General features: G+C 43.1%; 1 protein-coding gene across 1 annotated transcript in view; it reads right to left on the reverse strand.

Moving 5' to 3' along the window:
* The window catches only part of RASGEF1A (RasGEF domain family member 1A), a 218,498-nt gene extending 208,787 nt beyond the window's left edge, over positions 1-9,711 (reverse strand). The window contains exon 1 of the mRNA XM_075610427.1: positions 9,563-9,711. The gene's annotated coding sequence lies outside the window, so the exon portion shown is untranslated. The remainder of the gene's footprint in view (positions 1-9,562) is intronic.
* Between the last annotated feature and the right edge of the window lie 3,119 nt (positions 9,712-12,830).

The raw sequence follows: 12,830 nt of genomic DNA on the forward strand, positions 1-12,830 counted from the left end.
CCTAGTTAATGCACTGTCCGGGCATGCAGCCAGCAGCATGTGAGATCCAGATGTGCAGCTTCTGCTGCACCTGCTGCGTGTCACACGGGAGCAGATAACTAGTAAGTGAGGTACTATTAAAAAGCAGTCTTGCTGTGTCTGGTTTCAGGAGGGCCTTGATACATTATACTGTAAGTACAGGCGGTCCTCGCTTACCAACGTCCCGGTTTCCGACGGATGCCATATCCGACGCCACGTAATGCAGCCCACCGGACACATTGTCAGACACCAGACCCACTTATCCAACGATCACCGCCACCGATTAACATGGGACCCGGAATCCGACGGTTCGTTAACCGCTGGCGGTTTGCGGGACGCACTCCGTCGGATAAGCGAGGACCCGCTGTACAAGGGCATGGAGTTTGTAACAACTGCACATCTCTTTCTGTTATTGTTTCAATTATGCCATCAGTTTAACCCTTTCACATTTCATTTTGTCACAGACAACTCTGGCAGTAAAGGGGTTAACATCTTAGACTGTAGCTGTATTACTGTGCCTGCTATATGTGCTAAACGTACCAGGGAAATACATGTTCCATTTAGACCGAGACATCTCTAGAAAGGGGGCACACAGACAACGCTTGTATTTTAATATGTATGGCCCCCTCTGGCTGTATACGTAAAAGAAAACAGGAGCTACAATCTTTGGGGAAATTAATGTAGTCACTACAGCAGTGTTTTTCAACAGGTGTTCCTAGGAACCCTTGGGTTCCCAGGGCATCTCTAAAGGGTTCTCTGCAATTTTCGGGTCATTTAAAAATTGTACCAAATACAGAAGAATTTACAATTCATCTGATCTCAGACGCGCAATTGAAGAGGGTTGGGGTTCCTTACAATGCATCTGATATAAGACGCGCTATTAGAGAGGGTTAGGGTTCCTTACAATGCATATGATATAAGACGCACTATTAGAGAGGGTTAGGGTTCCTTACAATGCATATGATATAAGACGCACTATTAGAGAGGGTTAGGGTTCCTTACAATGCATATGATTTAAGGCGCACTATTAGAGAAAGTTGGGTTCCTTACAATGCATCTGATCTCTGACACGTTAGTAGAGAGGGTTGAGGTTTATTACAATGCATCTGATCTCAGATATGCTATTAGATAGGGTTGGGGTTCCTTACAATGCGTCTGATCTCTGATATGCTATTAGAGAGGGTTAGGGTTCTTTACAATGAATCTGATCTCATACGCTAATAGAGAGGGTTGGTGTTCCTTACAATGCATCTGATCTCAGACTTGCTATAAGAGAAGGTTGGGGTTCCTTACAATGTATCTGATCTCAGACGTGCTATTAGAGAGTGTTGGGGTTCCTTACAATGCATCTGATGTCAGATACGCTCTTAGAGAGGGTTGGGGTTCTTTACAATGCATCTGATCTCAGATACACTAATAGAGAGGGTCGGGGTTCCTGACAATGCATCTGATCTCAGATATGCTATTAGAGAGGGTTGGGGTTCCTTACAATCCATCTGATCACAGAGGGTTGGGGTTCCTCAGAATTTCACAACAGAATTATAGGGTTCCTTAACCAAAAAAATGTTTGAAACCAATGCAGAGAAGGAAAGCAAGGACTCTCCATACATCAATGTTTCAGTATTGGCAAAGCGAGTACTGAAACATTGATACAATAAATTCATTGGAACAGCATAGATCAGGGGTGGCCAACTCCAGTCCCCAACAGCCACCAACCGGCCAGGCATTAGAGATCTCACTGCTTCAGCACAGGTGGCTCAATCAGTGGCTCCATCATTGACAGAGCCACGGATTGAACCACCTATGCTGAAGCAAGGATGTCCCGAATACTTGACCCTGGCAGCATTGATAGTGTTTGTGACACTTTGTCATCATTCCCATGGAAAGTATTGAAGCCAAACACATACACTGGCGACACACTTTATTCGAGCTCGGCTAGTCCCACGATTTCGGATATACCCGGGTGTATTGAGGTTTGTGACTGTTTTCTGCCCGAGTGCATTGAGGTATTTTCCAAGCAGGGATTGAAGCATTTTATTCCCGCTAGCTGCAATACTGCACAGTATATATATATATACTGCATTACAATTCATGAATTTATGCCATCTGGTAGACACGCGAAGCATTGCAGCCTATTAAATCCTAATCATTATCATTTAACAGATCAGCCGCCCGTCAGCCAGGCATGAACCCAGGCTGGGAAGGCAAACGCAACGGGGCTTGTCAGAGGTGAGGAGCGGCGCATTCCAGGTATCTGCCAGGTACATACTGGGTATTTGCTCGAATAAAGTGTGTCGGTGCAGTAGGGGGATATTTATGAAGTGCTGCAAACCGGAGAGATGAAAATTGTGTCTTTGTTTTACTCTGCGTCACTGTATCAAAGCTACAATTTTTTTTCTCTCCAGGTTTCGCCATGAGCGTTTTGGAGAGGGGTTACAGGAGGGGTGAGGTGAGAAGAGAGTCAGTGCAATATTATAATGAGATGTATAAACTGTTACACCCGTGTTCCTCTCTCTCCGTATCAAATAAATCTGCCAGCGTTAGGTGAGCCAGCTTCCTACATATGGTGCTGGAGCAAATTGCACAATTTTATTACATATCCTGCGTAGAAATAATATCAATAACTCCTTCCAGGGTTTATGTTGGGGTGGTCAAAGCTCAGTGCTCAAGGGGCTACAAACAGGCCACGTTTTCAGAGCAATACAAGCAAGTTGCCTTAGGGATAATTAGAGAAATCACCTTGTTATTTACCTGTGGATTAGAGATTTTGCACATTTCTGCTGGTGGTTTAGAATTTACCATTTAGGTTAAAATCCAATAAAGTATCCAATAAAGTACAATAACTTTTTTCTTTGATAAACATGGCGCAGTGCTTGTACAAGAATTGCACACATTTTGTTCTTCAACTTCAAATTTAAGGCATCATGATCTATTGTCAGCTCTAATTAAACTTCTGAGCTTCATTACACACTCATACCATACAATTCGAGGGGGGGGGGGGTTAATTGTATTGTATGTCTTTATTTATATAGCGCCATTAATGTACATAGCGCTTCACAGTAGTAATACACGTGGTAATCAAATAAATAATAGATAATATAAATAACAGGTCATGGGAATAAGTGCATCAGACATAAAAGTAACATTAAGGAAAAGGAGTCCCTGCTCCGAGGAGCTTACAGTCTAATTGATCAAAGTCATCCAATTGAGACATTGGGTTACATTCATACAAGCAAATCGGCAACAGATTCATCAAACATAAAAGGCTGTTACTTTCAGCGAGGTTTCTTATCTTTGATACTTTGTGCTCTTTCCTTTGCACCATTGTGCAATCAGAAGAGGTTGCTAAATCACCCCACAGACCTCCCCGCCCCCTCAGGACCCTGTATACATTAGTAGGGAGAGAGTTTATCAAAATCCCCCAGCTGCAAGCAGTAACAAGCACCAGGTAATAGCAAAGGAGAATACATCACCCGATAACCCCCCTGTGCATTTTGGCAGTGAGGAGTCTTTGATAAATACTTCCCAATGGTTTTCCCACTCACGAGAATATAACTTTATACCGGGGTAATTGTATGCCCCATGTTCTGTGAAGAGGTATTTACCAATAGTTACAGTTCATTTGGATGCTTTTACAGATACTTATGCATAAGTAAATGCAGCTCCAAAGAGTGGGCTGTAAGTACGCATTTTATATTTACAGCCTCTTCTGTTTGTACAGTAATTGCAGACATTGCATCCTGAGGAAGGTAATTACAACCACTCCAGGCTACAAGTGTAGCATTTTTTTAGTCGGTGAAGCCCGCACCTGCCTTCTTTTAAAAATCTATAGGAGGGATCTTTGGATTCCTCACCCATAACGGAGGGGGGTCAGCAGTGCGGGGAAAGAGGGTTCTGGGAGTAAAAAGGCAGGAGACCCATTAATGAAAGAATGGTTTGGTATAACCAATTTTAAAATGGATTCTTGGGTTCAGATCCACAGAGGCGCAACAAATAAGGACGATTTTATATATCGGTAACATGGGCTTAACTCCAAATTAACTTAGCACTACCGTGCATTTTCCTCAAATAACAGGGCTGTCATTACTTATTTTAATTGCACTACACACAAAAGCTTATGTTTATTTAACCCCTTCAGGGCTTTCACACATTTTTTCACGTGTCCATGAGACAACTATTACAGATATTTAGTGTAGGTTCCTGCATACGGTTATGCCTTGTCATGGCATGCAGGCTTATAAATGCTTTGGCCGAAGGGTTTAACAAAATAACCCTTTTCATGAGATTATTATTTGATTTTAGCCTAATTTTATTTTTATTTTAGCCTATTTGGTAGGAGCACAGGAATCGTTCTTTTTGTCTGTCATTACTTATATCTTACCTAAACGGAGTGAGATGTCTGATTTATGTTAAGTATCAAGTGGTTTATATACCTCTCCAAACATTCCTTTCTATAATACGTGGAGAGATACCTAGCTTTGAAGATAGCCTTTACCACTTAATGAGGCGTTAATTTAGGCTCGTGTCTCGTTAAACCACTAACAAACCTCAGTGGATCTGCGCCTCAGTGGTAATTGGAGCTGTTGTCTCACGTTGGCAGATATCAATGAATTCTCACAGATAGAAATCAGTAATTTTCTATTAAAATGCCATTTTGTTCCTTGGAGATTGGTCATGTATCATAATCTCCCAACTGCAAACTTGGGGCAAAATACTACACCAAATTTACCAACAAAAAACATTACCAAACGAATGGGATTTTCTTCTGGATTATCTCTAGAATGGACCTTTTCATACTGTACTGTAGCTACAGGCACATTTCACTCCCCAATCTATGAACTCCATGTAGTGCCACAGGGCATAAGAAACAACTTTCACTGAAGGGGTTTACTAAAAACACCACAAAAGATCAAATACTATATCCATCATATCCATGCCCACTGTCTTTTATACATCTTCTCACTGTAACAGTCCCCTTCCCTTGTAGGAGCAAATGATGCAATCTGAATTTACAGGCGTTAATGAACAGGAAGAGTTGACTATCAGGACCTAACCCCACTAGGGAAGAAATCCACTGCTCTGCACCCAATACGAAGCCGAAGCCGAGTACTTAGTGTGTGTTTAACCCTTTACTGCCGGAGAAGCAACATGGTGCTGGCAGTGAATGGGTTATCCTCATGATTTGGTATCTGTGCCAAGAGGCGGATGCATTTTAATTTTAAAGACTGCAGCAATGGGGATATTATGTAATAACCCGCCTAGTACTATGAGAGTCCTTAACCACTGAACGGATATAGGTACCAATTAGGGAGCTGGATATTGTGTGTAAGGGGGCAGTAAGTGATGGAGGTCACAGATCTTGTGTGTGAGAGGGAAGTAAGTGATGGAGGTCACAGATCTTGTGTGTAAGGGGGTAGTAAGTGATGGAGGTCACAGATCTTGTGTGTAAGGGGGCAGTAAGTGATGGAGGTCACAGATCTCGTGTGTGAGGGGGCAGTAAGTGATGGAGGTCACAGATCTTGTGTGTAAGGGGGCAGTAAGTGATGGAGGTCACAGATCTCGTGTGTGAGGGGGGCAGTAAGTGATGGAGGTCACAGATCTTGTGTGTGAGAGGGAAGTAAGTGATGGAGGTCACAGATCTTGTGTGTAAGGGGGTAGTAAGTGATGGAGGTCACAGATCTCGTGTGTGATGGGGGCAGTAAGTGATGGAGGTCACAGATCTTGTGTGTGAGAGGGAAGTAAGTGATGGAGGTCACAGATCTTGTGTGTAAGGGGGCAGTAAGTGATGGAGGTCACAGATCTTGTGTGTGAGGGGGCAGTAAGTGATGGAGGTCACAGATCTCGTGTGTGAGGGGGGCAGTAAGTGATGGAGGTCACAGATCTTGTGTGTAAGGGGGGCAGTAAGTGATGGAGGTCACAGATCTCGTGTGTGAGGGGGGCAGTAAGTGATGGAGGTCACAGATCTTGTGTGTGAGAGGGAAGTAAGTGATGGAGGTCACAGATCTTGTGTGTAAGGGGGTAGTAAGTGATGGAGGTCACAGATCTTGTGTGTAAGGGGGCAGTAAGTGATGGAGGTCACAGATCTTGTGTGTGAGGGGGCAGTAAGTGATGGAGGTCACAGATCTCGTGTGTGAGGGGGGCAGTAAGTGATGGAGGTCACAGATCTCGTGTGTGAGGGGGCAGTAAGTGATGGAGGTCACAGATCTTGTGTGTGAGGGGGCAGTAAGTGATTGAGGTCACAGATCTCGTGTGTGAGGGGGGCAGTAAGTGATAGAGGTCACAGATCTCGTGTGTGAGGGGGCAGTAAGTGATGGAGGTCACAGATCTCGTGTCTGTACAAACTTACCAACCAATAAACCCCAAAGTCACTAATATCTCCGCAACATGGAGATTGCCCCTTTTCTGGCAAATAATAGTACGGCCTCTTTAAAGCTGCAGTTCAGTCAATATCCTGCATGTGGTTTTTTTTTTTTAATAAATCAGTTCTGTAGTAAGAAAAAATACTTTTAGCATTTTCTGTTTTTAAAAAAACAACTTTGAAAGACCAATTTTCTTGTATTCTATTTTAACAACCATTTGCTAAGGCACTGCCCCTTCATGTCCTGTCACAAGCCCTGGCACACCCCTTTGTCAGCCCTGCCCTCCCTCTAGCACATGTCAGTGCAGGAGTGCTCATGAATATTCATGAGCTTCCACTGACTGACAGAAGCAAATATAAACATATGCCAGCTCTAATGATGTCACCAAATTTCACCGATCAATACATGGAGAACGAATTGACTGGCAGCTATACAGTTCTTTAGGTAACTGTAAATATTACTGTATGTTCATTTGCATGTCTGTAACCCTATCTTTCCCCATTATCGCCCAGCATACAGCGCTTCCACTGCAGCAAGGGATTCTGGGACATGCAAATGAGCACTCAGTGCCACCTTTTGTCTCAAGCTCGTATTACACAAGCAAATCCTCAAGCCAATGCATGCTGTTATAAACACAGCTTTTAGACAGAGGCTGGGATGAGATGCAAAGCCATTGAACCCACTCACAGACATGTTTCAACTTTGATGGGTATCATCAGTGTGAGGCTGGTCTTAATGGTTAAGCGGGTTTGAGACTAGACTAGTAATCACCACTATTATTAAGGTTATGGTGGGTAAAAAAAAGTGACAAAAACCCTCCACAGTAAAGCATAAAGCAACTGTAAATATAACTGTATGTTCATTTGCATGTCTTAGACAGGTCTGCAACCCTGTCTTTCCCCATTATCGCCCAGCATACAGCACTTCCACTGCAGCAAGGGATTCTGGGAAATGACATGCAAATGAGCACTGAGTGCCACCTTTTATCTCAAGCTCGTATTACACAAGCAAATCCTCAAGCCAATGCATGCTGTTATAAACACAGCTTTTAGACAGAGGCTGGGATGAGTTCTTTAGGTAAGTAGAGATTGCCCACATGAAACTATTAAAGTAAAAAAAAAAAAAAAAAATAAAAAAAAGACAACTGCAGCTTTAAGAACAGATTATCTGCCATAGAATTGAATGAAATAAGAAATGATTCGCCTGCATTGACTTTCACATTGCAAGCTTGCATAGCTATAGGCTGACTATATAGTCATGAACATTGAAATTGAAGTGTAAGCTCTGGGGTATTGTATTGACATGCCGACCAATAAACTAAGCAGCGTGCTTACATTACGATAAAGTCCTGGTTTTGTATTCCCATTTGCTGGGCTCTTAACTAATTTGCTATAATAGAAGAAGGTCTGAAGGGAGATCGACCTGGAGTTAGTTAGCAGTTATATGTTTACCCGATTTAAGCTTCTTAATTAGATTATACGATCACTGGTTCAGGGGCAGAGATTTGGATGATGTTACAAAAGGTGAGAATCAGTAAGGAAGAGATGTGCTTATTATCATGTAATTGTAGTGCCTCTCACTTTATATAACCACTCACTCCCCATATGGCTATAACAGCCCAAATTGGTGGCAAGCACCCGGATACCTTGGCATAAAGTGATGCATATGTGCCACGTTTTTCTGCCAAGAATGCATTGCATTTTTACCTAATCCACGCAGTTTCTCATCTCATTTCTCAGAGTCGTTCTTGCGCATTGTACCTATACGAGCTCCCATGGTTTACACGAGATACATAAATCACAGGATAATATTGTGTATACTTCTCAGGTGTTGTACCCATGGATGGAAACCAGGTGATATTGCCCTATAAAGAATAAGCTCTTCCATGTATAGGACAGATAAACGGATGCTTTTTATGCAGCTGAGTTTGCTGCTCTGTAACGGGGTTTATGGGAACGGTCCATTTTCCTTATTATAAGAGGGTTAAAATTGTCCCAGGTTGATCTCATGGTAAAAGATATTAAGATGAAGCATGCTTTTTCGTTAACCACTTCATTGCCAGCTCTCGCACAAAAGTATAACCCAGCCAGGCGGAGGATGCATCATTTTGCCAATTCTCTTCCAGATAAACATCTTTTCGTTGACAAGCTTGATTAGCCTTACTCAGTACCAGGAGGATTGCAATGTAATATTGGTCCCTTCAGCAGATAAGGCATGGGTGGGAAACTCTGGTCCTCAAGGGCCACCAACAATTCAGGTTTTCATGATATCCCTGCTTCAGCACAGGTGGCTCAATCAGTAGCTCAGTCCCTGAGACTGAGTCACTGATTGAGCCACCTGTGCTGAAGCAGAGACTGATTGAGCCACCCGTGCTGAAGCAGGGATATCCTGAAAACCAGACCTGTTGGTGGCCCTTGAGAACTGGGGCTTCCCACCCTGTTAGAGTTTTTGAATCCCCCAACCCAATTGATATATACAAACAGACTGGACCTGTTTAAAGCAGCAAACTGTGAAACTACACATGTTTTTTTTTTTTAAATAAATAAGTTCTGTAGTATTAGATAATACTTACTACGTTTAAAAACAATGATTACTCCTAATGCCATTTTGAATGAGTTTTAAAGCATTCTTTGATTTCTGTATCAGTTTAGTCCACCTTCCAACTAGTGCAAGATCTTTGCAACACTTTCCTGTTTGTGATAATTTGTTGCCAATGTTCCCAGCAGTTTGAGCTGCAAACTGTAACAATAGATAATGTTATCTTAGTAATATCAGGATACATTGTAGCTGCTGAGATACACTGACTAAACTAAAGGATTGATTGAAACTGAAAGGCAGCTATTATGTTAGGCACACAATCAGGATGTTGACACATTTATAACAGGATCACCAAGCGATTGCCATCTTAAGTAAGAATGTAGAATTATACATTGTCACACGCTTTACATATACAAATAAGAAAATGTAGAATTGCTGCTTTAAGTGATTTGGAGCAAAGTGCCAGCTGCAGATGGGGCATTTACCCTTGCAGTGCCAATGTGCAATATGTTGGCACGGCAAGGGTTGAGACAGCAACAATATGGGTAATCCGCAATGCTGGCATTGTGGTAGCATCTGTTACCGGGTCTAACTCAGCCAATAAAATGCCATCCTATGTTCATGGCTTATAATAGGTATGTGCCTACCTTGAGCTGGTCTGGGCTGGCGACTCTCTGTCCAGTACCACAAAGGCAGGTATAAAAGTCACAGAGTTCTGCTAAGTGACGGAACTGACACACTCCTTAGTACCGTCTCCCTCCAGTCTGTCACAGCAGCCGGTGTGCTGAATCTAGAGTGTCCCATTTCTTATGTGACTGCAGGGGGAGCGTGTGCATGCGTGAGGCGACGGGGAGGGAGAGATGGAAGGTGAAGAAGAGCAGCAAGACAGCAAAAGGAATTCAAAACAACAAGCAGCATCCTATGCATGCTGCACTTGGATGTTTTGGGCCTATATATTAAGGATTGCACCTGTATGCGCTACTGTAATAACCTGACATCCCTGACACCTGACATCCCTCACACACACTTACTGACACACATACACACACACACTGACACACATATTCACACTCAGTGCAAATAGCTAATACAGGGGATGTGTGCCGAGCACGCGCATTATAAGTCAAATGTATTTGCGTTTTGTCAATGAAATTGTATTTTGATTTTTAATTAAAACATCACCAATACAAATGCAATTTCTGTGACAAAAGTCAAAGAAGTTTCACTTACTATGCGCGTGCACAGCACACACAGCTTTTTTTATGCATCCCCCACGTTGAATACTGTACCTCATTGATACAATGTAAATAAATCAGCATTGTGTGTATATTTTTATTTATAGGTAGCATTAGAAAATATAAACGATTAGTGTAATAATATTTATAATAGCCATAGTTTGATAATAATACATTTAACGTTAGTGGCGGATGGTGTTTTGATAACTCCGGGCACTGAGGGCCTTTGTTACGATACATTGCAGATTCCTCTGGCAAATAAGTCGTTAAAACAAAGAGAAACAAGAATTCCCCTCTTTGTTTTTTTAGTGAAAGAAATATATAGAGTATGGAGCCAAAGACAGCGTCCGTCCTATCGGCATCGCTAACGACCTCATTAAACAGAACCGGGTCTCTCTTTCACTTGGTCACATAACAATAATAATAACTTTATTTATATAGCATTTTTTTCTCAATGGGACTCAAAGCGCCGCACAGTTACCAAAAGGAAAAATAAGAAAACATTAAGGTTATAAAAGAGACCAAACACAAGGAAAGATGCAATACAGGATGGGACGGTGCTGTAGTTATTAAATGATGGACAGCTTGTGGTTCATTAATTAAATGCCCGGGTAAACAGGTAGGTGTTGAGCCTGTTATAGATTCCCAGAGAGGAGGCCTCTCGAACTGTACGAGGCAGATTCTTCCAGAGAGCGGGAGCAGCGTGGCTGAGAGCTCGGGCGCCAAAGGAAGTCACGGAGGTTCTGGGAACTGTTAGGAGTCCTTCACCTGCAGATGGAAGTGAGCGATTGGGAGTGTAGGGAACTAGAAGCTCTCAGGTAACTGGGACCCTGGGAATGTAGGGCTTTGAATGTCAACGAGCCAATCCTGAAATAAATTCCCCATTTTACAGGCAGCCAGCGCAGAGAACGGAGAACGGGCGTCATGTGGCAAGCCCGGCCCTGGTGCAGTGGCCCCCGTAACCATATTAAATAATGGGGCCCGGGTCTTTTCCTCCTCGCTGCAGCGGTTCATGTTCTGTGCTACTCAACATTTCTTACACTGTGAAGATAATCCGCATCAGAAATGGCCAATTTTAGAGAAATGCTAATTACTGCTGAATGGGCATCTTGCCAAACATGGCTCAGTATTTATAGTGCTGACGGCTCTGTGGATTTTAACGCTGATGGACACATTATGGCTATTTACTGATGTATTTGCACCAATCAAGTGGGGAGAAGTGACTGTAAAAAAAACCCCCCCAGCATATTTCTCCAAACAAATATTTCCATTGGAAGCAAAACAGGATCAGACTCCCATCGTGCGTTATTTAGCAGAGTTTCCCTACAGTAAAAGTGTCGCTCTCTGGGATAGCATATTAAAAATAAATACAGTGCAGGCGGCTTTGCCCTTTGTACCGTGCTACGGAATGTGTTGGCACTTTACAAATAAACAACATTAATAGGAAACCAGGTGCAGGTTTTTTCAGATTAAAAAAAAATTCTATTGCAGTGGTGGCAAACTCCAGTCGTCAAGGGCCACCAACAGGTCAGGTTTTCAGGATATCCCTGATTCAGCCGAGGCGGCTCAATCCGTCCCTGCTTCAGCGCAGGTGGCTTAGTCAGAGTAATCTTTGCTGAAGCAGGGACATCCTGAAAACCTGACCTGTTGGTGGCCCTTGAGGACTAGCGTTGGCCACCCCTGGCCTGTTTCAAAATTGATCTTCTGTGTTTCAATAAATCTGGTGATGTTTTGCTGCATGATTTCTTGCTCCAGTTTGGCAGCTGGGAGGTTTTCATTACAGCCCAAATTCATAGGGAATTAGAGCAGGTCGAGCAGCTGGCCTCAATTATACCACTAACGCCAGACAGAACAGTTAGCCCCCAGATACACTGCTACCTAAATCCTCCCACTGGCCCATTGCAAGCACACCTTGCAGCATCTTTCCTCTCCTTTTGTCCCTTTTAGTTGGGGATATTATTTCCTTTGCACACGTATTGCATATTTCTGCTTCTCCACGCTGCAAAAACACCGTCAAAATAAATCACTCCTCTCGGGAACCGCAGGAAGGTTATTCTTCTGTAACCGATTGTTACTTTTGCTTGGTCACATTAAGCAGTGCAACAGAAAGCCATCAAACTAATTCATTATATTATCCTTACTGTCCAAAAGACAGTAGCAGAGGGCGCTAATGCTAACATCTCCGAGCCGGGCTACATCCATCCGTGATGTGCAGAATAAAATGTAAGTCCGGGGGTTTTAATGGTTTAGGTTTCCATTAAGACCTCCATAATGAATCAATCTCTGCGGAAGCCACATTAAGGATAAGCATTCCCCTAAGTGTATTCAGTTAGCCCAATTAAAGCACTATTTCATAACGGAGGGGACGTATAACCTCTTAGAATTAAAGCGGTGCTGTACACGACTCAACCGGGACCGGTTTATGTGATTCAGATATATATTGACGTAGAGTAGGGATTCCCAATAACAGGTTCACTAAACCCCCCCCCCCCCCTGCACTGTCGAATCCCAGGCAGTATAGCGGGTTCCCGGGCCCATAGGGCCCCAAACTGCACCTTAGCATGGGGGGTATACAGATATAATGTCATTTACTGGCGCATGTGTCTCGCGGATTGGGTCTGCACGCCCAAACTTTTTTCGTCTGTTCACAGCTGACTCGTAATTGCGTCGCGGCCGTGAA

Source organism: Ascaphus truei, chromosome 8 (genome assembly GCF_040206685.1).
Source record: "Ascaphus truei isolate aAscTru1 chromosome 8, aAscTru1.hap1, whole genome shotgun sequence".
Classification (NCBI taxonomy): domain Eukaryota; kingdom Metazoa; phylum Chordata; class Amphibia; order Anura; family Ascaphidae; genus Ascaphus; species Ascaphus truei.